Genomic DNA, 23539 nt, shown 5'->3' with positions numbered 1-23539 from the left:
GTGTATAGGGCAGTATTTTGTGACTATCCCTTGGGTGCCTAACACGTGTGGCACTGTTGTACCACCTTTCCTACATCTCGTTTCAATTGTGACCAATAATAATGTTCTTCTAGAAGAGTTATTGTTATGTCTCCCCCTAAATGGCCACCGAGGCCACCTTTATGTAGGTTTTGGATGATGCACTCCCGCAACGAACTATGTGGAATGAACAAATGGTTTTTCTTGAAGAGAAATTCATCCTAAATATGGAGGTCATTGGGCTGACCTCCCTAGCATCTAATTCACACGTCCCTGAAGTCGTCGTCAGTGGCATATTGGTCTTTAAGGCATTTAAATCCGATAACCTCATCGCTCATGATGAATGATAAGGTTACACATTGGCTAAGTGCATCATCCACCTTGTTATGTTGCTTGGACTTATACTTTAGCGCAAATGTGAATTCCTATAGGAATGAAATCCACCTAGCATGCACATGATTTACGTTAAATTGATTATTTATGAATTTGAGAGCCTAATGCTTTCTATAAAGAATGAACTCCCTCTGAATTAAGTAATGTTACCAATGTCGCAATGCCTAGACCACTGCGTATAATCCAAGCTCATACATTGACCACTTTTGTGTGTATCACTGAGCTTCTTACTACAGAAGGCTACCGGCCTGCCCTCTTGTGACAAAACTCCTCCAATTCCAACGTAGGAATCATTGCATTTGACCTTAAACAGTTTATCGAAGCTAGGAAGTACAAAAACTAGGGTTGTGGACAACTTGTGCTTGATTTTATCAAAGCTCCTATTAGCTTCATTAGTCCACTGAAATTATCCATTCTTCATACAATCTATAATCGGTGACACAATGGTGTTGAAATTCTTCACGAATAGATAATAAAATGTTGTCAACCCATGAAAACTTCTCACTTCATGGATGTTTATGGGAACTGACCACTCTTTAATGGCTCTCACATTTTCATCGTTCACCCGGATGCCCATGGATGTCATGAAAAAGCCCAAAAACAACAGGCTATCGATCCAAAAGCTACATTTTTTAGGATTAAGGTATAGCTTATTCTCGACGAGTATTTGAAGGACCTATTTAAGATATTCCATATAACATGTTTCGTCCTGGGTGTATATCAAAATGTCATCGAAGTAGACCACCACGATCCACCTAATGAATGACTTTAGAACTTGGTTCATCAACCTCATGAAGCACTAGGCAGTTCGAAAGGCCGAAGGGCATGACCAACCATTCATAAAGTCCCTCCTTGGTCTTAAAAGTGATCTTCTAATCATCATCTAGTCGTATTTAGATCTGATGGTAGCTACTCCTTAAATCTAATTTAGAAAATAATTTTACACCTACTAGCATGTCTAATATATTATCCAACTGTGGTATAGAAAGCATGTATTTTATGATAATCTTGTTGATCACTCGACAAATGACACACATGCACTAACTCCCATCTTTCTTACGAGTTAATAGGGTCGGAACGGTGCATGGGTTTATGTTTTCTCGAATTAGACTCTTACATATCAATTCCTATCCTTACAAGATATCGCCTCCTTTGGACTCATCCAATAGTGAGGACAACTGGGTAAGCTAGACCCTAGGACAAGATCGATCTTGTGTTAAATATCTCGCATGGGAGGTAGTCCATCGGGAAGATCGCAGACTAAATTTCTTTGAATTCATATAACAAGGGTTTTAATTTCTCGAAAATGTTAATGGGCTCGATTTCTTTCCCTTTTATAATTAATGCATAGATTTATCCCATTTCCTTGGATTCCTCCACAAAGTCCTGTATGATAAGGAGAAATCACCCCTCCACTTTAGAAGTTTCGGGTGACTCCTCTGGGTCCATAGGAGCTAGTACGGTTTTACGGTCGTCCTTGACGAAAATGTATATATTATCCTGTCATCTATGAGTGACGTCACGAATTGCCATAGTCAACCGAGTTGAATATGACAGGCCTCCATGGAATAACGTCACATACGATTTATTCTTTATAATACTTGCCAATTGAAATAGATATAATGCATTGTTCAGTTACCTTTGTCTTATTGGCTTTCTTAATCCAGCTGATCGTATACGGGGAGGGATGACACTTCGTTTTCAACTACAATTTCTCGACCATGACCTTGAAGACAACTTTCTCGCTACTCTCACTATTGATGATCATATCGCAAACTTTTCGATTCACCATACACCTTGTTCGGAAGATATTGTATCATTATAGGTGTACCTCCTTCCTTGGTGCATACAATAGCCACCTCACGACTAGCGACTCACCATGATCCTGCAGAAACCAATCTGCTTCATCAGCTTCGTCATCCGTGGTGTGTCATAATTTGTCATTTTTCGGGTCTTCCTTTGTATTTCGAGCGCCACCATCATTAATGGGCAGGTTTGCTACTTGTTGTTAAGGGCAAATGTTTAATAAGTGACCCGATTGGCCACATCGATGGCAGTGGTCAAGCCATGGCTGACCATAGGGGTTTGGTATCATACTCAGACCAGCAGTAGTGGTTGTTGCTCTTTGGGAACTTATTTGTTCATTTCCAGTCTCTTAGTTCGTGGGTGTAAGAGGTTGAGGTCATCCTCCTAGAGGTTCTTTCCCCTTGGTCTGTGGATCTCCTTATGAAGTACTTGTCGCGGCTACCCTAATAGTAAGATAGGTCTAAGTGTTGGTGTGCTTGAGCAGTGCTTCTACTCAAGTGGCTAGCTTAATTGCTTCATTCATCATCTAAAAGGGTTGCATCTAAACCCGATCCTGTACCGCAATACAATCCGCCATTGAATTGGGCAATTTGCTATGATTTAGTTTCAATCAAATCGTTTTGTGCTGCCAAGAGGTAGAATTCTTCTACATAATCTCTCGCCACCAACTACCCTACCGATAATTTTGGTATTTTTGGAATAATACATGATCGTAGTCACTGTGAAGGAATCGCAAGCGTGGCAACTACTCCATCCACAACGATTTGCAGATTTGTGCTTCCATCTATCTCATCTGTGTGAGCTGAAGTTGCTCTCACTAAGGTGAAGCTCCGTCCTTCGATCAACTTATAAGCCGCAATCTTAACCTTCTTCTCTTCAACGGCATCCATGTAGTCGAAGAAGCGTTTGACTTCGAGTAGCCAATATAGGAAGTCCTCAATGTCAAGTTGGCCATTAAAGATAGGGAGATCGACTTTCATCCTGAAGTCTCGATCTACCCGATCGCCGCCTCGTCCGAGATGTTAGAGGATCAGTCATCAATTTCCTCATCGTTGGATCCCACCTCCTCAAACGTGATCTTGTGATTCACTGTCGACATTACCATGTGATCGATGCGATTACGAATTTCAACACCTACTAAGGGCGGATCATTGCCACGAACACAAAGTTTCCCCAGAGCATTCGGCATGCGATCAATGGAAGCCTGCGACCCTTGCATGACTTGTCAATTTTCTCGTTGCGCCACTTCGAAAGCTGTCGATGTTAAAGGAAAATTAACTGGAGCGCCGTCTATGGGAATGTTGCCCAACCCGTCATTAGGATCCATAGATCTAAGGAAACGGCCTTGCTTTGATACCAACTGACGCAGGGAAGGACATGATGAGGTTGATTGTTGTCTTCCTCGATCAATAGATACCTTGAATCCATAAGGCGCTCTTGAATCCACAAGAGAAAATCTCAAATCCACGAGAAGAAATAAAATTTCTAAGAAGTTTTAATTGATAGATTGAATGAATAAAAATGAGTTTAACTCCCTTTAAATAACCCTAAACATACCATAATTAAAAATGTAATCAAAGAATTCTAATCAAATAAGGAAACAAATTCCAAAAAATGTGTAAATTTCCGCCGTCTGTCGATCTTTCATCAACTTGTCGAGTTGACAGGTTGAAACAGCCAAAAAGTGTCCAGAGATTTAAATTGAAAATTTTACGATTTTCGACCTGTCGAACCGTTGAACAGTATTTCGACCTGTTAAACTATTATGTCGACCTATCGAACAATATTTCGACCTGTTAAACTGCTTTGTTGAACTATCGAATAGTATTTCAACCTATGTTTCGACCTATCTAAACTGGCAGAAATCAGCCAACAAGCAATTTGGAATTTCTGGCAGAATTTCGACCCGTCAACCACAAAGGTCAACCGGTTGAACTATGTTGAGTGTGGTCAATCCTTTTTTGCTCCTTTGCTTCGGTCCATCTTAGCCATGAACGAATTCATGTCTCATTATACATCAATTTTCATGTTCATTGAGAATGGGAAGTTCCTATTTGGTCCCTAATCTGCACATGTGGGACCATGATTGATTTATCAATTGATATATACGATTATCCCCAGTTGTGCATAAACCATGGCAAAAAACTCTCCCAAATTGAAAGTTCATAATCATCAAATCTTTTATCCTTTCTCCATTGAGTGTGAACTGTTGTTGAATTTCTTCTTGACCGTGTATTTACGTCCCTAGCTAACAATATTGGAAAGTTTATCCTTGACCAAATGAAGAAATTCTTGATGCGTGGATCATCCATAAGGTTACCATTAGATTAATATTAGACTGGATCTAAACCAAACATGAGCACCACTCCTGTAGATTAGTTCCTTGTTCACAACAAACAGGTAATGAACCTCATTTATTTGTTATTAAAAATGATTATGGGTCTTTATCAAGCAAATCGTCTAAATTCATGACCTTTTCATGAAAGAAAGAATGAATATGTGTGTGTACACACACAACTAGTTACCACATGAAGAGCACCATTTGCCACACAACTAGTTGTACATCCAACTACTTGGCACATAGAACCCACCATGGAGTTTTTATGACATCTCACCCATCAACTAAGGTTTTCCCGCTATAAAAATGGAATGCCTAAAAAATCAGGTCAATCTAGCTATATAGTGGGAAAATTTTTCATCATGAAAGCCGCCCCAATTAAGTAGAATAAAGCTTAGATGATGATATAATTAAGGTTTATTTTGGAAAAAAATGATAATTTACCATCGTTTTCAAGTAAAATTTTAAAATTTTGTTAATATTTACTCAACTTTTTAAGTATTTTTCTAAAATTTTCCAAATAGTGATTAATTATTTAGTCGAGTATTCCCAATTTTAAACTTTGTAACATTGAGGGTATGCACATACTAAGGACATGTGCATATGAGTAAAGTGCGTATACTTTGAATCCTTGAGTCAAAATGTTACTGTGGTGTACATTTTCTATGGTAGTCCCTCAATTATCATCTTGTTCTTAATTTTAAAAATAGATATAAGAGACGGAAAACCCTAACTCCAATTTCTCACAAGGTATTAGAGCCCCCGCACTCTCTCGCTCTCTCAACTGTCCAGCCGCAGGGTTCCACCACCTTTCTTAGCGGCAACAATGGGCTGCATTCAACCAGTTGCCCGGGTGGTAGACTCCCAGGAGTTTCAACATGAGTCCTTACTCTTACCCGGGTGGTAGACTCTCAGGAGTTTCAACACCGGGTCAAGGGTTCGAGTACCCATCAGATGTGAAATCCCACGGCGTGCGTGTGTGGGGTGTGTGTCCGCGTGTAAAAAAAAAAAAAAAAACCAGTGTTGTTCCATTGCCCTCCTCCGCTTAGATTAGTAGCTTCCTTTGATCAAGCCAAAATTTGTGTTTCCCTTCATGCAGGTCTATGTGACCTTATGAATGGGTTGGAAGGTTATTAACCATCACAATAATTCCTAGGAAGGTTTCAATGGTGGGTATCATTATCACTGTTGCATCCTGTGGTGTGGTCTACTTGAACCTTGGATCTACCTCATTTTTTAGGCTTATAACCTAAAGTAATATGTAAAAATGGATGGACGGTGTAGATAAAACACATACATCATGGTGCCCCACAAAGACCCTATATGTTCTGAGTGTTCATTTCTAGCTAGGGACAGGTGGGGTAATATCCAATACATTTCCTTTACAATTGATAACATTCCTCGTGGATAATGGTGAAAGATTGGCGGAGGATTAGCTCCAGACCCTAGATCGCAGGTCATGAATATCGCTCATGGACGCATTTTCAAGCTTCCTAATATAGTTGTGACCTAGGGTATTATATGTTTGACTTGAAGTTGACTTTTTACCTCAAATTTCCATAGTTGGTCAAATCTTGTAGAAACCTTATAAAGCCAGAATTGGAAGATTTCCTTCCTTAAAATGACTCCCAATCTAGGACTTGAAATTTTGGGTAATAGATTACGGTGAAAAAAAGGGAAGGTGTTAGGCACCCTATCTGCCCATACAAATAAATAGTCTCTACTTGACGGGACTCGACAAAATGTGATTATGTGAGTTCTCGTGCACAAATGATGTAACGTGGCAATGCGATGCCTACTTCAATCGATGGAGAAATAGTCGAAATCCAGTCAATCTAAGTTTTTGATAGGCAAGATCCAGTATCCTAGCAAGGCATAAAGCATACACTCAAATTGACAAGATTAGCAGGAGGGGTTGAGAGGAAATGATGATGCATATAGCTGATGCGATTGTGAATGAAGCCGATTAAAGTAGGGTGAGGGGGTAAATGAGCTATTGCAACGATTAACTGTAATAGATAGGATCGACCTTTTGGTGACTCAGGTGACTAGAATTTGGGTTTAGCTTGGCTAGGCTAACTTAAGGGTGGAAGGCTTCATCTGTTTCACTCTTCTTCTCTCCTTACTGAATGGATGGGCTAGACCCACTCTTCCGCTCTTCTTTTGTTCCTTAAGATGGGTAATCTTAGGATTCTTGGTGATGGTGTGAAAGTGAAGAGAACAGTGTATTTATAGGTATTTTGAATGACACTTTCGTAAATTTTAAGAAGCTTTTAGGCTAAAGAATGCTCTAAGAGCTGTGATTGACTGTTGAGGTGGGTGTGCCACTTAGCAACACCTTATTAGCTAAGGGGCTTAGTATGGAACGTAATTTGATAAAAATTTTAAGTACAAAATGATCATTTCAGCCTGAGCGAGAATCAGGAGATAGAGTTTCATTTCTCTTTACTTTAACTAACACACAATAAAATATCGTGTAGCGAGCGCCGCATCATGCACCACCAACCACATAAAAAGAACCCGATTTTGGCTAGGAGCCATGGTGAGATATAAGTTCCCATCAATTATTTTATTGTGGTCTTAATGCCAGTGTGCATGGGCATGGGCATGGGCTTTAGGGTTGAAAGTCGGGCGGGTTGGGTCAAGTTAGTGCTCAACCCTAACCCAACCCAAGGTTCCTATACCTCAACCCTAACCTAACCCAACCCAACCCAATCTCAAGTTGGGAATTCTCAACCCAAGCCCAACCTAAGCAAGCTCGATTGGGTTGATTGGGTTGGTCAGGTGTATACGTGCTAATATTTTCGTTATTATTAGTTTATTATATTTTAATATAGGACTTATTTTTTTGTATCTATGATTTTATTAATTATATATGTGATTATTCACCATAAAGAACTTCATTTTTTTTTCTTTTGAAAAACAAGCTAAAATATAGGACAACTACTCCTTTAAAAGTCATGTAGCATAGCAAGCAATCTATTTGGGAGAGAGAAATCCGGCATATCTTATTAGCTTGAGTACTTGAAAATGACGTGGAAAAATGAGACCTGACATCGCTAGTGTGCCTTCGACACAAACGATCCACACTCAATTATAATTTATAAGAAACTATTGATCAGGTTCAGGTTGGGTCAGGCAACCCGAGCCCAACCCAAGTTTTATCGGGTTGGCGTTTGTATAGCCCAAGCTTGAGATCGGACCCGATATATCCTGTCCGAGCCCAACCCAATGTCGGGTTGGTCACGGGTCGGTCGGGTTGAACCCGCCCAACTTTCAACCCTAATGGGCTTTAAACTAGGTTGAGGCTTAGATTCAGGTTTAGGATAGGTTTTGGGTCCCACTGGTCATAGCAACTTATCAGCCTAGGGGTGAGGCACCTATGTTGTCCCAATAAAGTTTTGATTTCTGGCTATTTATGATGGCTGTCCAAAATAAGTTTTGAATTGTGGCCCATTTATGATAGCCAAATGAATGTACTGTGCCATTGCAATTTAAAAGTGCCACCTGAGGATTGAGTCTCCATTATCCTTAAGCGACTAGATTAGGTGAAGTCCTGACCGTCGGATCCACCTTGATACATGTATTTTATATCCGCGCCGTCCATCTATTTTGCCAGCTCATTTTAGCACATAAACTGAATCATATCCAAATCTAAGCTAGAACACACCTTAGAAGTAGAAACGTTGGTGACTGACAATTAAAACTTCTTATGAGACATAAAGGTTTTCAGTCAAGTTGATATTTGTTCCTTCCCTTCATCTGGTCCGTATGACCTTATCAACAGTTGGATGGTAGATAAGCGGAACATGGGCATTACGGTGGACCCTATTAAGTTTTTAATGGTGGACGTTCAATCATCACTATTTCCTATGGTGTGGTCCACCTGAGATTTGGATCTGCTTCAGTTGTGAGCTCATGCGTTAAAATGAGCTGGAAAAACGGATGGACGGCGTGGATATATAATACGTATATCAAGGTGGGCCCGACGTTCAGGGCCTAACTGTGTTGAGTGGGACCGGGAACGAACCTAATCCGCTCCTATCATTTCAAGATACACGCGCTTACGCATGCGTAGTAAGATCTTGAGGATTTAATGCGTTCCTGAAATGCTTACGCGTTATTTCGACGGTATCCACTCAAAATATCGTTTAATTGCCGAGATATTGGGTCCCAGATATTTAGCCGTGTGGTAAGTTCATTTATGATTTTATCGCCCGCGAAATTCAAAGTTTCAAGTATGTGAAAATATCGCGATAAGTTTAAAATCGCGTAGCAGAGAGTGAAGCAAACGACCGTCATTTAGTAGTCCGTTGGAGCACGTGAAACCGTAATCCATCCCATGGGATATGAAGATTGTATGAATAAAGAAGCCCATCAGAATCACTCATCTTATGGGCCCCACTAAGTATGGATTGTATTTAATGTTTTCACCTATCGGAAAAATCTAACCGTCCAGTGACTGGACTTCTACTCATGAAAATGATCTGTTTGCTATTCGTAGTTCATTTGCATTCTAAGGTGGGCCCACTCAAGAATGGATGAGATCAACGAAGGTGGAGATCAGGAACTAACGGCTGAGGCATTCAAACCTGTAACCTACAGGAAGAATGCCATAGAGATTTATGCGAGGGAAGACTCAAGAGGTGGACCGAGGGGCACGTGCTGATAGTATATACGTGTGAAATATACATTCTATTCCTTAGGTGGGTCCGACCGTGAACATACCTTGAGCCGGACGCGGATTCGCTACTGAAGTATCACTACTGAAGTGACGTCACCACGTTCTGTGGGCCCCACCATGAAGTATGTATTGTATCCACACCGTCCATACATGTGGAGAGACCATTTTAGGGCATGACCCAAAGAATGAGGTAGATCCAAAGTTCAACTGAACCCCACCACAGAAAAAAAGTGAGGATTGAACACATAGCATTAAAATTTTCTTTAGGCCACAGAAGTTTTTTATCAAGCTGATATTTGTGTTTTCCTTTATTCCGTGTCTTTTTTGAACTTATAAACAGGATAGATTTTAAATAAAAATCATAGTAGGACCTAGGAAGGTTTCAATGGTGGCCTCATGCTCACCACTGTTTTCTATGGTGGGGTCCACTTGAACTTTGTATCTTCCTCATTCTTTGTATAATGCATTAAAATGATATCTCTAAATGGATGGATGATGTGGATACAACACGTACATCATAGTGGGGCCCACAGAATGTAGTGACGTCACTTCAGTAGCCGAGTCGCTTCTGTCGGGTTCAGTAGCTAATCCGCATCCGAGCCATATCTCAGGCGGACGCGGATTGGGTCCTACCGCCGCCGGTCTCTAGCCACGAACGGGCAGTCCTGTGGGCAGGTCCACCGTGATGTATCTGTCTATCCACGCCGTCCATCCCTTCTCTCAGATCATTTTAAAGTATGTTTACAAAAATGAGGCAGATCCAACGCTCAAATGGACCACACCAGATAATAAGATTGGGTTGCGTTAAATGCCGGTAAGTTGCATTAAATGCAAGAGTCATCTGTGGTGTGGTCCACTTGAGCGTTGGATCTGTCTCAATTTTGGGATCATAACTAAAAATGATCTTAGAAAAGAGATGAACGGCATAGATAAACCGATACATCACGTTGGGCCTACCCACATAACTGCGTCCATCTGATACACTGGGTAGGTGAGATACAGTAGTGTGAGAAAAATGGAGGGTTAAAAATTAAATCACCAATGGTCAATATTCATCATCCATGTGCACTCCACGTTGAGCCAATGTCAGGCTGGATTTCGAGGCAGGACAATGCAGCTAGATGCCCACGTTGTGCATGGCATGGATTTCTCACACGTGTGCCGACGTTGACCTTTCAGTCTATCCTCGCACGAATTGATTTAGCATTTCTATCATTCCCATTCCCATGTATAAAGTGAATGATCCAGTGCTCTCATGTGCAGTCATACATGCCCTCAGAGCACCGTAGGTTATAATGCGCCTAGTTCGAAAAGAATACTAGGGTAATTTCATTTGTTAATCTGAACCGTTCAGTAGGTCGAGTAAACATATCATGGACAACCAGGCCAACTTCACACTGATTGAACAATTCTATCCATACGATTAACCTGATATAAAGAACGGTTGAGATCATTAATATCAAAGCAGCTCTAATCAACAGTTTAACACATCCATTTTTTAGAATCCATTAGGTATTGATTAGGGCCTGTTTGGGAGCGTGGATTTGGAACCTCCTGGATTGCGAACCCCCTGGAATTTTGGATGTAATCAAACTTTTACCGTGGATTTCAAACCCCTGTTTTAGGGGATTTGAAACCCCCAGGGGATTTGAAATCCCCTCAAATCCCCCCCAAATCCACGGTGCCAAACGACCGTTATGGTTCTAAATGATCACCATTTTGATACAATCCTAACCATCCCAACCATGGGCCAGAAATGGATGGATATCAAAAACTCCCAACCATGCATGGATTAAAAATTTCGATAAGTGCATTTTTGTAAAGAAGAATTTGAAATGTGTATTCTCTCTAATGGACGGTTGGGATTGAAGTATTGTAGTGTCCAAGTATCCCTATTCAACTAGGAGCACTATAACTAGCAGTTCTCAGAGAGCACTGGATCATTTCTCAAATACAAATAATTTAAAAAGAGAGGGAATGGCCAGAGATTTCTTGATTCTGATTGGTGGCTTTCGTTGGCAAATCGCATCGCAGGCCGTCCAAACGCTCCAGACAAATCCGCACTCCAGCAGGCAAAGGAATCTCCCACTCTCCCATTAGTAATGCTACCCGCATGCACTCGAGTATACTTTCATAGTGCACTCGCCTCACACGTGGAAGCGAGTCAAACGTACAAAGCATCAGACACGTTCATTCAGGTGATCCTCACCATCCATATTCCATGCATTCGTAATCATCCTAATATAACCCTCAGCTGGGCGCCCATGCACATAGAATTAGAACCGTTGGTGAATGTCTAGTAACCGTTCATTTTACTGTACAAGTGCGGCCCACTTGATGAATAAAATAGGTATAGCTTTTTACATATCGTATCTGAACTGTCTGGATCAGCTTCTTAGCGGATGTGATCATACACGTGTGGAAAAATACACGTGCTAGGTGAATGCAGTTTGAAAATCCACTTGAGTCGGTGTAACGAGTATCCATCAATCTCTTTTTGTAGGAAGAAAAAGAGAAGAGGCTTGGACAAATACATCCCGACGCATTGCAATGTGATACGTCGGGATTTCAGCCTTTGAATTTGGATTATCTTACAATGATCGAAACCGTTGATCTGACAAGTCTAATATTAAATGGTAGAAAGTCAGTAAATCAAAGCTCTAAAATGGATTATTTCGACGATTTAGTAATTTGGCTCTTTCACTTTGAACATGAACGGTCAAAATACTGCTTTGTATAATCAAAGGGTTGAAATACTCAATATGAGAGTACTTTTGCATATCTGCCATCGAAGGGGTGACCTATCAAATAAACGGTTTTCTTCATTGGAAAAATAAATCCAACGGCTAGAATCGTGATGTAAAAAATAATAATAATAATAATAATCGTGATGTATCATAATTTAATAAGACGCGATGTATAGCTCAACCCCTAGGTTAGAGTCCCTCCAAATTTAGAGAATCTCACCACGCCTACTAGAGAGAATCCACGCCGGCCAAACACATGCTGGGGCGTTTTGCTAAGTATAGAGAGATGTGTGGTAGGGATGTCACGTTTTTCTCGAGCGTGCCTTGTGAGATTTTCTTAGTGGACAGGTATGGTAGTCCGAGGTCCTTCTCATTACGTGTGCCCACATACATCTATCAAAACCACTTGTTGGGTGGGTCTCATTTTCGACGGCCTGTTGTTCAGTAGTTGCACTGACTGGAATATCGTGGCCGTCCAGCTGATTGATGAAGAATAAGAGTAGATGGCTTTTTCAAGTTTTAACCATAAAAATTTGGAAGTGGTGGGGTTTACTTCATCAATAAAGTGATGGTTTTTATTTAAATGTATATATATGGTGGTAGAAACTTGATGAACGGTTCTGATCATGGAGGGTGGGTCCCATGTTCGGAAGAGGGATATAGGAGTACGATTTGGAAGGGTCATGCGGAGTAAAAAAGTTATAAGTTTTTAATTAGATTTTGGGGAGATGTTTGGCTTTCCATTTTATTATTTTATAATAAAAAAGAATTCTCATTCCTTCTCATGGTCTATAAAAGCATCCTCCATCACCTCATTCCTTGGCCGCTCTCTCTCTCTTTCTCTCTCTCTATCTGTCTGTGGGAGATGAGAGAGGAGGAGAAAAGGGGGGGAAGGAAGGAAGGAAGGAAGGAAGGAGGAAGAAAGAAGAAGGAAAAGAAGAAGAGGAAGGATAAGGTGAAATGGGTTGTGCCTGGCTCCCTGTATGCCACACGTAGAGACCTATCTCTTCACTGATCGGCTACTGTGGGTGGCGTGCGAGGAGCCAAGCATACTCTCTCTCTCTCTCTCTCTCTCTCACACACACACACACACACACACACACACACACACACAAACACGTATTGATTTGTGCCAATACACTAACCTCTTGCTCACATATTCAACTGAAAATCATAATCCATATTGATTTCTCAAAGATATCAAATCTCTCTCTCTCTCTCTCTCTCTCTCTCTCTCTCTCTCTCTCTCTCTCTCTCTCTCTCTCTCTGTGTCCGTCTTATACACACACACATCCGCACACACACCCCCAAACTCACAACTCATTTTCATTTTCAAATAAAAACCATAATCAATTGATTTGTGCAAAGACACCAACCTCTTCTCTCTCTCTCTCTCTCTCTCTCTCTCTCTCTCTCTCTCTCATACACACACACATCCGCACACACACCCCCAAACTCACAACTCATTTTCATTTTCAAATAAAAACCATAATCAATTGATTTGTGCAAAGACACCAACCTCTCTCTCTCTCTCTCTCTCTCTCTCTCTCTCTCTCTCTACCAGGGCTTCAGGTTGCAGCTAGCTTTGTTACTGTCAACGACTGGGACACAGATTGCGTGGTGACCTACCACCACCGGACTACATGGTGGCAGGACTTTGTGTGGCCCACCGTGATGTATGTATTTTATCCACGCCGTCTATCCATTTTCCCATCTCATTTTAATTCACGAGCCCAAAACTCAAGTGGACCACACCACACAGTAAACAATGTTGATTGAACTCCTACCGTTGAAAACATCATGGGGGCCACAGAAATTTTGAATCAAGCTGAGAATTGTTAATTCCCTGTGTGACCTCTGTATGTCATTATCCCACTATTTCCATATCTCCATCTCCTTGTCCTTGAAAGCAATTGTCAAAGGTCTTGTGGCGTGAAGGACAAACATCCCACAGTGCCCCACTAATCAACGGCAGACAAAACTCCTCTCTTCCTTGGACCTATCATTTTCTTTATGAGGCTCTTCAAAAGCTACCCCCCTCATTCGTACCTCTTTCCTTCTTTATTGGGAATGCTCCGAATACGTCCCTTTCCCATGCTATTCCTTTTCTACCCTTCTCTCTTTATTCTCACGTCACATTCCTACACATCTCATGCTTCAACCTCAATCCAAACCGCCCAATTCATCTGTACCCTCAAAACCATTCATTTTCCTTTGTCTTTTTCTTTCTTTCTTTTCAACCGTCTGTTTGGTGTTCAATCCCAGATGATCGAGAACTTGTGATGATTGCACTCCATGGTATGTATACCCTGGTCAGTTTAGACGGTTTGGATTGAGGTACTTGCCTTGAATGTGTATAGTGCCTATATGCATTCCTATGATGTACTATGGTCCGACAGAGTACTGACTAATTCCTTTTCTACACGTGCATGCAAGATCATACTCGCACATGATTCATGGTCGAATCAATGTAGAATCCCTGAACATCCGGACGTGGGTCCTATTGTTGATTAGGACCACAAAATACGATCACAGCCATTTGATGTTTGGCCATCAAATTTCAGGTTTTTTCAACCATCCATCTAGTTTTTGTGATGTACTACTCATGGAAGGTGGGGCCCATGATTTTCTCACCCTGGATCGACATGCATCTATGCCACATTTTGCACCAGCGGCTTAGATGAGCATCATGTACGGTACACTAGGAGTTTCGAAACAGAGGGTAATATAGTCAGTATGAAAAGTTAGATGCCACCATGCGTATTATGTGACTAGTGTCTAATCATACGCAAGCTTGCTTCAGACCCTTTATCCAAGATTTCCGGCCCGTGATTTCCGTAGGTGTGATGGATAAATGACTAAATTACCCTCCTACTTGATTGCAGAACACTCATTCGCTTTGCTGGCGCGTGACTACCGGTTGTGAGACTCGCCTTGTTTTGATTGGTGGAAAAATGGGACCAGCTTCTTTTCCGTTGAGGTGGTTTGGTACGGACGTGGATTGACGCGGTTTGGCCATTCACGATGCCAATAGCCAGGTCGGTGCTTTGTGGGTCCACTGTGATACATGTGTTTTATTCATTTTTACTTATCATTTTAGGGCTTGATTTAAAAAATGAGGTATATCTAAATCTCAGGTGGACCACACCACCGAAAACAGCAGTGATTAAATGTCCACCGTTGAAAACCTCATGGGGTACAGTTTAATGTTTATTTGACATCTTACCTATTCAATAGGTTTAAAAAAAAAAAAAAAAAAAAAAAAAAAAAAAAATGTTATAAACTTGTTGCCCATGAGAAGTTTTTATAGGTGAACATCCAATTAACCTTGTTCCATGTGATGTAGTCTACTTGAGGTTTGGATCTCCCTTAATTTCAGGCTCATGCCATAAAATGATACGAAAAAATAGATCAACGGCCCTTATAAAACACATACATTATGGTGGGTCCACATAGCACCTACTAGTTAGTGGCCTATGTGGATAAAAAAAATACATCATGGTGGGTCCACATAGCACCGTCTAGCGGCCGTAGCTATTGGTGTGTAGCCAAAATGCATCCCTCTTGAAGTTGGGTGGGGGCCATCATGATGTTTGTGAGAAATTTACTCAGTTCATTCTTTTGTTTTGTCGGATCATGTTAGGACACAAGTTCAAAAATGAAGCTGATTTAAAACTTAAGCAAGTTGCATGATAGGAAGTGGTGAGGATTGGACGTCCACGATTGAAACATTCATTTGGCCATAGAAGTTTGTTAAAGGGTCATTTGGCACTAAGGACTTGGGGGGTTTGAGGGTATTTTAAATCCTCTGATATGTTTGGCACCATAAAGTAATTAGGGCTTGTTTGGGAGCGTGGATTTGGAGCCCCTTGGATTCAGACCCCCTGGATTTGAAACCGTGGGGTGAATTTGGAATCCTACTATTGTTTTTGGCACCCTGGTTGGGAATAACTTTAATCCAAAAGTAGTTATGTATGATATATTTACGGGGGTTTGAATTTAATTACAAAATCAACTTTAATATCTGTAATTAGTGAACATATGTTGTATTTGACACAATGGTTGTAATAACCCACTAAAATATATACTTTGCCTAAAAATGATGAAATTTCAAGTCTCGGATGGGCCACAAGCATAAGATCGAGTGACTAACCAATAATTTTTAACCGTTGATTTACGTGAAAAATGTTTTAAACAATGCTAATCATAATGTTAAAGTAATTATAGTGATGCAATTGATAATCTAATTGTTTCGGGATATCATTAGTGGGCCACGTGCCCAATAAAGTAATAGCGTAGTGACACACATAGTACACATGTAACTCTTAGAAGGATTTTAGATGTAATCCAAGCTTTTGCTATGTATTTCAAACCCCTTCTTTGAGGGGATTTGAAACCCCCGTTTACTCTATGGTGCTAAACAACAAAGGGGATTTGAAATCCTCCCAATTCCATGGTGCCAAACAACCCCTCAGGAGTTTCAAATCCTGGGGCTTCATATCCCCTAAAAAAAGGTGTTTCAAATCAAGGTAAAAGCTTGGATTACATCTAAAATCCTTTCAAGAGTTGAATGTGTAACATGTGTCGTTATGTTATTCATTTATTGGGCATATTGCCCACTGATATCACAAAACTCTTAGATTATCAATTGCATCATTATAATTACCTTAATATAATGATCTACATCGTCCAAACATTGTCCAAGTAAATCAACGATTAAAAATCACTGGTTAGTCACTCAGATGTTTGAGATTTGAAATTTTATCATTTTTGGGCAAGATATATATTTCGACGGGCTTATTATAACCATTGTCTCAAACATCACATATGAACCCTAATTAAATATATTAAAATTAATTTAGTAATGAAATTCAAACCCCTATAAATATATTGTGCATTGCTACTTTCGGTTTACAAGGGATTCTGAGTTAAAGATGTCAAATACAGAAGAAGAGTTTCAAATCCTGGGGTGCCAAAACCACGCTCCCAAACAGACATCAGGAAAATCCTGCTTGTTGCGAGGATCCGGATTCCAAGAAGGTTCGGAGGAAAGGCATTTTCCTACTCACTTTTTCATGTCGTGCGGCCCATTTAAGTTTTGGATCTTTTTCAATTTGAACTGTGATCTAACATGAGCTGAAAAAAGCGGATGGACGGTGTGGATTCTCACAAACATCACGGTGACCCCACCTAGCTTCTGTCACAATGGATGTTGACTGTTGGACACTTTTGTTTCCTACCGTTGATTTGGAAGCCATTAATCAGATGGTTAGTACGTCCAATCTGTATGTATTCTGAAGGTTTCAATGGGTGGCGTGCACTTGGGCCAGATCAGAGATGGCCCCATCACATTACGGTTCTAATGGCTCCACCCTATCATCTCCCCAGATACTAGGTATTGCTATTTTTATGTTCTAACTGCAGCCGTTGATTCTTGGGCCATGTTTCACTAATCCAAACCGTGTATATGGTGGGCCTCTCCCTAGATGGGGATTCCCAAAAGATCTATCAAATGGGAAAATTTTCAACCTAAAGATCTTTGAACTCTTTTCCTCTAAATATGGTCATTCTCTTCGAACCGTTGTTTAGTAGGCTATTCGGAGGACCTTCCAATCTTGAAGACTTTTTCCTGTATCACAAATCCATGGAAGGCCCGTTGTAAAATCTTTTGGTCATTGCAACGTGATCCCAGATCCAACGGCTACAATCCAACATGAAAATAGCTATACGTGGGGTTTTATTACAAGCATACGCGTTCCAACCTGGCTAGTCTGTGGAGCATCCAAGCCATGCATAATGTGGATCCCACCGTGTATGTTGTATCTGGACAGTTGGATATATTTTAAACCGTGCGTTCTTTTTTCACAGGGTTGGTCCATCTGATGATTGGTCCAACCTTATTCTTTTTTCACGGTGTAGGCACCTTATTCGGACCCTGACTGCCTCCGCAAGTCTCTCGGAAGAAGTTCTACGCTCGGAAGCTATGTAGGCCCACATGATGTTTGTGAGAAATCCACCCCATCCACCCATTTTTCCAGTTAATTTTAGGATATGAGACAAAAAATGAGGTAGACCCAAAATTCAAGTGGGCCGCACAAGAGAAAACAATGGAGATTGAATGACCACAGTTGAAAAAGTCACAGGGCCACATAAATTCTGTATCAAGCTAAGTTTTTTTATATTTCCAATTTATCCCAGTGGGAATGACCTTATAAATAGTTGTTATTGCATTTCTTCCCTCACTTTATTCTATCCGGACTAAAGTAGAGATCTGCCTCGTGATTTTATTTTTTTTCGTAATTTTATTTTTTTGTAATCATTGTCTTAAAATAATCTAACAAAACCAATGTACAAGGTGGATGTTTCACAAACATCATGATGGGTTGGGCCCATCTAGCTTCCCAGCGCATGAACTTGCTACAAAGCCCAAAGGCAGGCAGGCAGGCAATCATATTCCACCTTATTCACTGGATAGGGGCCATTTTTTCAGGATGATTGTTTGCATTCATTAAAATTGAACAGTGACAATTTAATTTTCTTAAATAAATACTATTTTCATTGTTAGTTTTCTCACAAATCTTTCTAACTAAATTGTTGTATGCTTATATTTTTGTTTTTTGAGCCACCCATCTCATTTCCATAGAAAATTTATGACTTAGCATAGCTATAAATGTGGGACTTAATTTATATGCGGAATAGGCCCACGGATCTGTCTGTGCGAGGGTCATGGCAATTAGGGATTTAGATAACGTACTTAGATGAGACGCCGCCATGGAAGCTGGATAAGAATACCAGAATACCAGAATTCCTGTAAAGCTTAAGATCTTCCTCTCCTTCACACCTTTTTGTAATTCTCAAGATGGGACTCGAATTTCTGCCGTGGTGTAGGATCGGGGACCCAGCTCTCTTATATAGAATCTGTGGAGAGAGAGTTTGAAATCCATCACAACTCTCTCTCCTACGCTCCAAATTACAGCATCCTAGATCAACTCAAATTGTTGTCTGCGTAAGACAGCTATAGCATTCCAGCCCTTGTACGCAAAGCTGCGCAGATAGACTGCGCAGCACATCACCTGAAGTGTGGCTCACTGGTTTACTCAATCATCCAGTCCAACTGAATGACAATCCAGACCATTGATTAGTAAGGCTCACTAAATAGGGTTCTTACCTTCTCCCATTTGGGCCTCATTGAGTAACGTCAATGATAGTCATATAAAAATTTTGAAAACAATTTTTGATCTTTTAAGAAAATATCCAAATGGTTAACCTATGAAATAGTTACACAATATGAGTAATGTTATTCAATCTGGTCCATTAAGACTGTCAGTATCGAAACGCGGTAGTCATCACAACATTTAATTTAGGCGAAGTAAAACTAAGCACGATCACAAGTACTTTCAATCTTAACGACATAGATCACGAACTAAGAAATGTGGCATAAGGATTACACACTTTAGTGTGATGATATGTGTCTATCCTTAAGAGGTCCTGAAGCTTTTACATGTCTCTAATGAGACACGACTGTAGTTTTACTTACTCAAAAATTTGCGCATATATATAGAGAAGTAGAAATAAATCTTTATATCAAAATCATCCAAACAAACTGTATAAAACGAGATCTCTAAGTGTCTATGAAAAAATAAAATGCACTCAATTCCCACTAACTGAAAACATCTATGGGATCAATGACTCCCATGGATGTTACATGCTTCTGAAATGGCATGATAGGGAGCCCTTTAGTGAGCGGATCTGCAATCATCTACTTAGTGCCGATAAATTCCACGAACACTTGATGATTCTGAACCCTTTCGTTTTCAACAAGATACTTGATGTCGATATGCATCAACCTTTACGAATGCTTGTTGTTACTAGAGAAGGAAATGACAGCTGAATTATCGCAAAATATTCTCAATGGTTTCGGGATATGCTCTAGTACCCGCAAACCTGAAAAGAAACTCTGTAACCATAGTGTCTGATTAGATGTCTCATGGCAGGCAATAAATTCAGCTTCCATAGTGGATGAGGCTGTGGTAGACTGTTTCATGCTTTTCCACGACACATCTCCTCCCACCATCATGAAGATGTCTCCTGAAGTAGACTTTTTAGTATCAACATAGCCTGCGAAGTCTGCATCTAAATATCTAATCAACTCTAACTGATCAGATCTTCTGTATGTGAGTCCGAAGTCTTTCGTTCTCTGAAGAAGTCTTTCGTTCTCTGAAGATACCGTAATACTTTCTTCACAACTATCCAATGTTGCATTCCTGGATTAGATAGATATCTTCCCAATATTCCAATGACAAAGGCAATGTCCGGTCGTGTACAAACTTGATCATACATGATGCTCCCTACCACTGATGCGTATGAAAATTCCTTCATTCGATTCTTTTCTAAATCATCCTTTGGATATACAATGAGCGACTTTCCTAAAGCATAATTTTGCATACCATACCTTTCGAGTACCCTAGTAATATATGCCATTTGTGACAAGCTGAGCAGTCCAAGTGTTCTGTCACGGCGAATCTCAATGCCGATGACGTAAGAAGCCTCACCAAGGTCTTTTATTTCAAACCTTTGAAATAAGAATTTCTTAGTGTCGCTCAACATCCTAGTATCACTGCTAGCCAACAGAATATCATCAACATACAAAATCATCATAACGAACTTACTCCCACTAGTTTTAATGTAGATGCATTCATCTGTAGTGTTTTCTACAATGCCATATGAAGAAATTACTTCATGAAACTGGTATCACTGTCGCAATGCCTATTTCAACCCATAGATGGACTTCTTAACTTTGCAAACTAAATATTCTAACTTAGTAGCTACAAAACCTTCGGGCTGCAACATGTATTCATTTTCGTTTAGATCCCCATTGAGAAATGCAGTCTTTACATCCATCTGATGTAACTCTAAATCCATATGAGCTACAAGAGCCATTATAATCATGAATGAGTCTTTCTTAGATACTGGTGAGAAGTCTCCTTAAAATCAATGCCCTCGCATTGGTTAAAACCCTTGGCAATAAATCTGGCTTTATATCGTTCGACATTACCTTTGGAGTCCCGTTTGGTTTTAAATATCCATTTAAAACCAATCAGCCTTATTCCAGTAGGTAACTCTACAAGATCTCATACTTTATTATCCTGCATGGATTTCAACTCATCTTTCATGACATCAAACCAACGAGAAGGATCAGCACTTTGGTTGACTTGTGTAAGAGATTCAGAATCTTTTTCCACCCCTATGTCAAAGTCGTGCTCCTGTGAGTATAAAATGTAATCGTCTCGATTTATAAGCTTTCTCTCTCTTTTATATCTGCTCAATGGTTCAGTTTGTTGGGTCTGATCTTGATTTTCCTCATCAGTGGTTTGTACATGAGGTTTTACATGGTGTTCTGCAATGACTGCAGAATCAACTGCATTATTAATATCCATGTGATCTAGATTGACTATGACTAGAGTCACGGTCTTTTGTTCCTCAAATACAAAATTTCTTATGTTCGTGCTTCCACTGTTTTCAGTGTCCTCAATGAATCTGGCATTCCCAATCTCAACAATTCTGATATAGTGGAAAGGACAGTAGAATCGATAGCCTTTTGATCTTTCTGAATATCCAATGAAGAAACAACTTACGGTTTTAAGATTAAGCTTCTTTTCATGCGAGTTATAAATTTTGGCCTCAGCAAGACAACCCCAAACATGTAAATATCGGAGACTTGGTTTTCTCCTATTCCACAACTCAAAAGGAGTTTTGCTTACTGCTTTGTTGGGAACCTTGTTTAGTATATGAACCGTGGTTTTGATTGCATTACCTCACAGAGATTTTGGCAATGTCAAATTACTGACCATGCTTCGTACCATATCTATAAGGGTGCGATTACGTCTCTCAGCCACTCCATTCTGTCCTGGAGTACCAGGTATAGTGTACTGAGCGACAATACCACACTCCTCCAAGTATTAAGCGAATGGTCCTGGATTGCGTCTTGATTCATTATATCTGCTATAGTATTCACCACCACGGTCATATCTGACAACTTTAATCTCTTATTAAGTTGATTTTCAACATCGGCCTTATAGATTTTAAAAGCATACAGGGCATCTGATTTCTCACTGATAAGGTATAGGTATCTGAAGTGAGAGTAGTCATCTATAAAGGTAATAAAATATTTGTGGCCACTCCATGAGGCTATAGGGAATGGTCCAGAGATATCTGTATGTATAACCTCTAATAGATCTACACTCCTGGTTGCACCTTTCTTTCTCATTTTAGTTTGTTTCCCTTTTATGCAATCAATGCATACTTTATAGTCAGAGAAGTCCAGAGAATGTAAAATTTCTTCTCGCACAAGCCTGTCTAATCTCTCACGAGATATATGGCATAACCGCCTATGCCACAACATGGAGGATTTCTCATAGTCTAGTCTTCGCTTTGATCCCACTACATTTCCATACAAGGAATTAATATTATAGACGTGAGAGGCAATCAAGTCTAACTGGTATAAGTTGTTTACTATAGAACCAATTCTAACTTTAATCGAATTAAAGTAAATACTAAAACTTTTATTTTTAAAGTGGAATGAATATCCCAACTTATCCCAATAAGAAATTGAAACTATATTGCACCTTATAGACAACACATAGAATGTATCTACTAAATTCAAAAAATGACCAGACTTCAACTTAAGCCTATAGACTCCTATTACCTTCACGTCAACCTTGACACTATTGCCTACGTATACTGAGCGCTCTGCATCAGTTGGTGCCTGGCCTGTAGTAATTCCTACATAGAAGTGCATATGTGAATAGTAGTTCCTGAATCTATCTACCAGGAATCTGCTGACACATCAGTCAAATTAGATTCAAAACAAACAAGAACAGAATTATTACCTTTCTTTATGAGCCAATTCTGGAAACCTTTGCAGTCTTTTTTTAAATGACCCACCTTTTTACAAAAGAAGCACGGTTTACCTTTAACCCGTTTGCATTTAGATCCATTTCCAGATTGATTCTCATGGTTTCCAGATGGAGGACCAGAGAATCCTTTATTAGAACCTTGTTTTCTTTTCCTTTTACCTTTATTCCCTTGCCCATGCCCTTGTCCTGAAGTCACCATATTAACATTTTGAACTTTTACCATCTGCCTGATCCTGTCTTCTTTTTGGATGCACTGAGTGATGAGTTCATTCAATGTCCACATGTCCTTTAGAGTGTTATAGTTTACCAGGAACGTGCCAAATTGGGGAGTTAAGTTGTTCATGATCAAATGAACCAGTTGATTATCAGTGAGTACAAGCCCTAGAGCACGGATCTTATAAACAACTTCGATCTGCTTTATAATGTATTCACGGATATTACCTTTTCCATTGTAGGACGAGCGAGTCAATTTATTCAGAAGAATGCCCACTTCAAATTTATTAGATTTCTTGAATCGTTTTCTCATTTCAGTAAGGAAAACTTTGGCCTTATCCATTTCAGGCATGACACCTTTCATCGATTCAGAAATTAAATACTTAATGACTTTTATGCATGTATCATTTGATCTAAACTATGC

At 40.0% G+C, this 23539-nt stretch overlaps 1 long non-coding RNA gene across 1 annotated transcript; it reads left to right on the top strand.

The window, feature by feature from the left end:
- Positions 1–12825: 12825 nt before the first annotated feature.
- On the top strand, positions 12826–15199 carry LOC131245314 (uncharacterized). Its single transcript, XR_009170826.1, has 2 exons — positions 12826–12941; positions 14872–15199. It is a non-coding gene; the product is annotated as an uncharacterized LOC131245314 (long non-coding RNA).
- Positions 15200–23539: the final 8340 nt, after the last annotated feature.

The sequence above is a fragment of the Magnolia sinica genome, chromosome 1, assembly GCF_029962835.1.
Source record: "Magnolia sinica isolate HGM2019 chromosome 1, MsV1, whole genome shotgun sequence".
Taxonomy (NCBI): Eukaryota; Viridiplantae; Streptophyta; class Magnoliopsida; order Magnoliales; family Magnoliaceae; genus Magnolia; species Magnolia sinica.
This window is presented reverse-complemented; position numbering and strand designations above follow the sequence as displayed.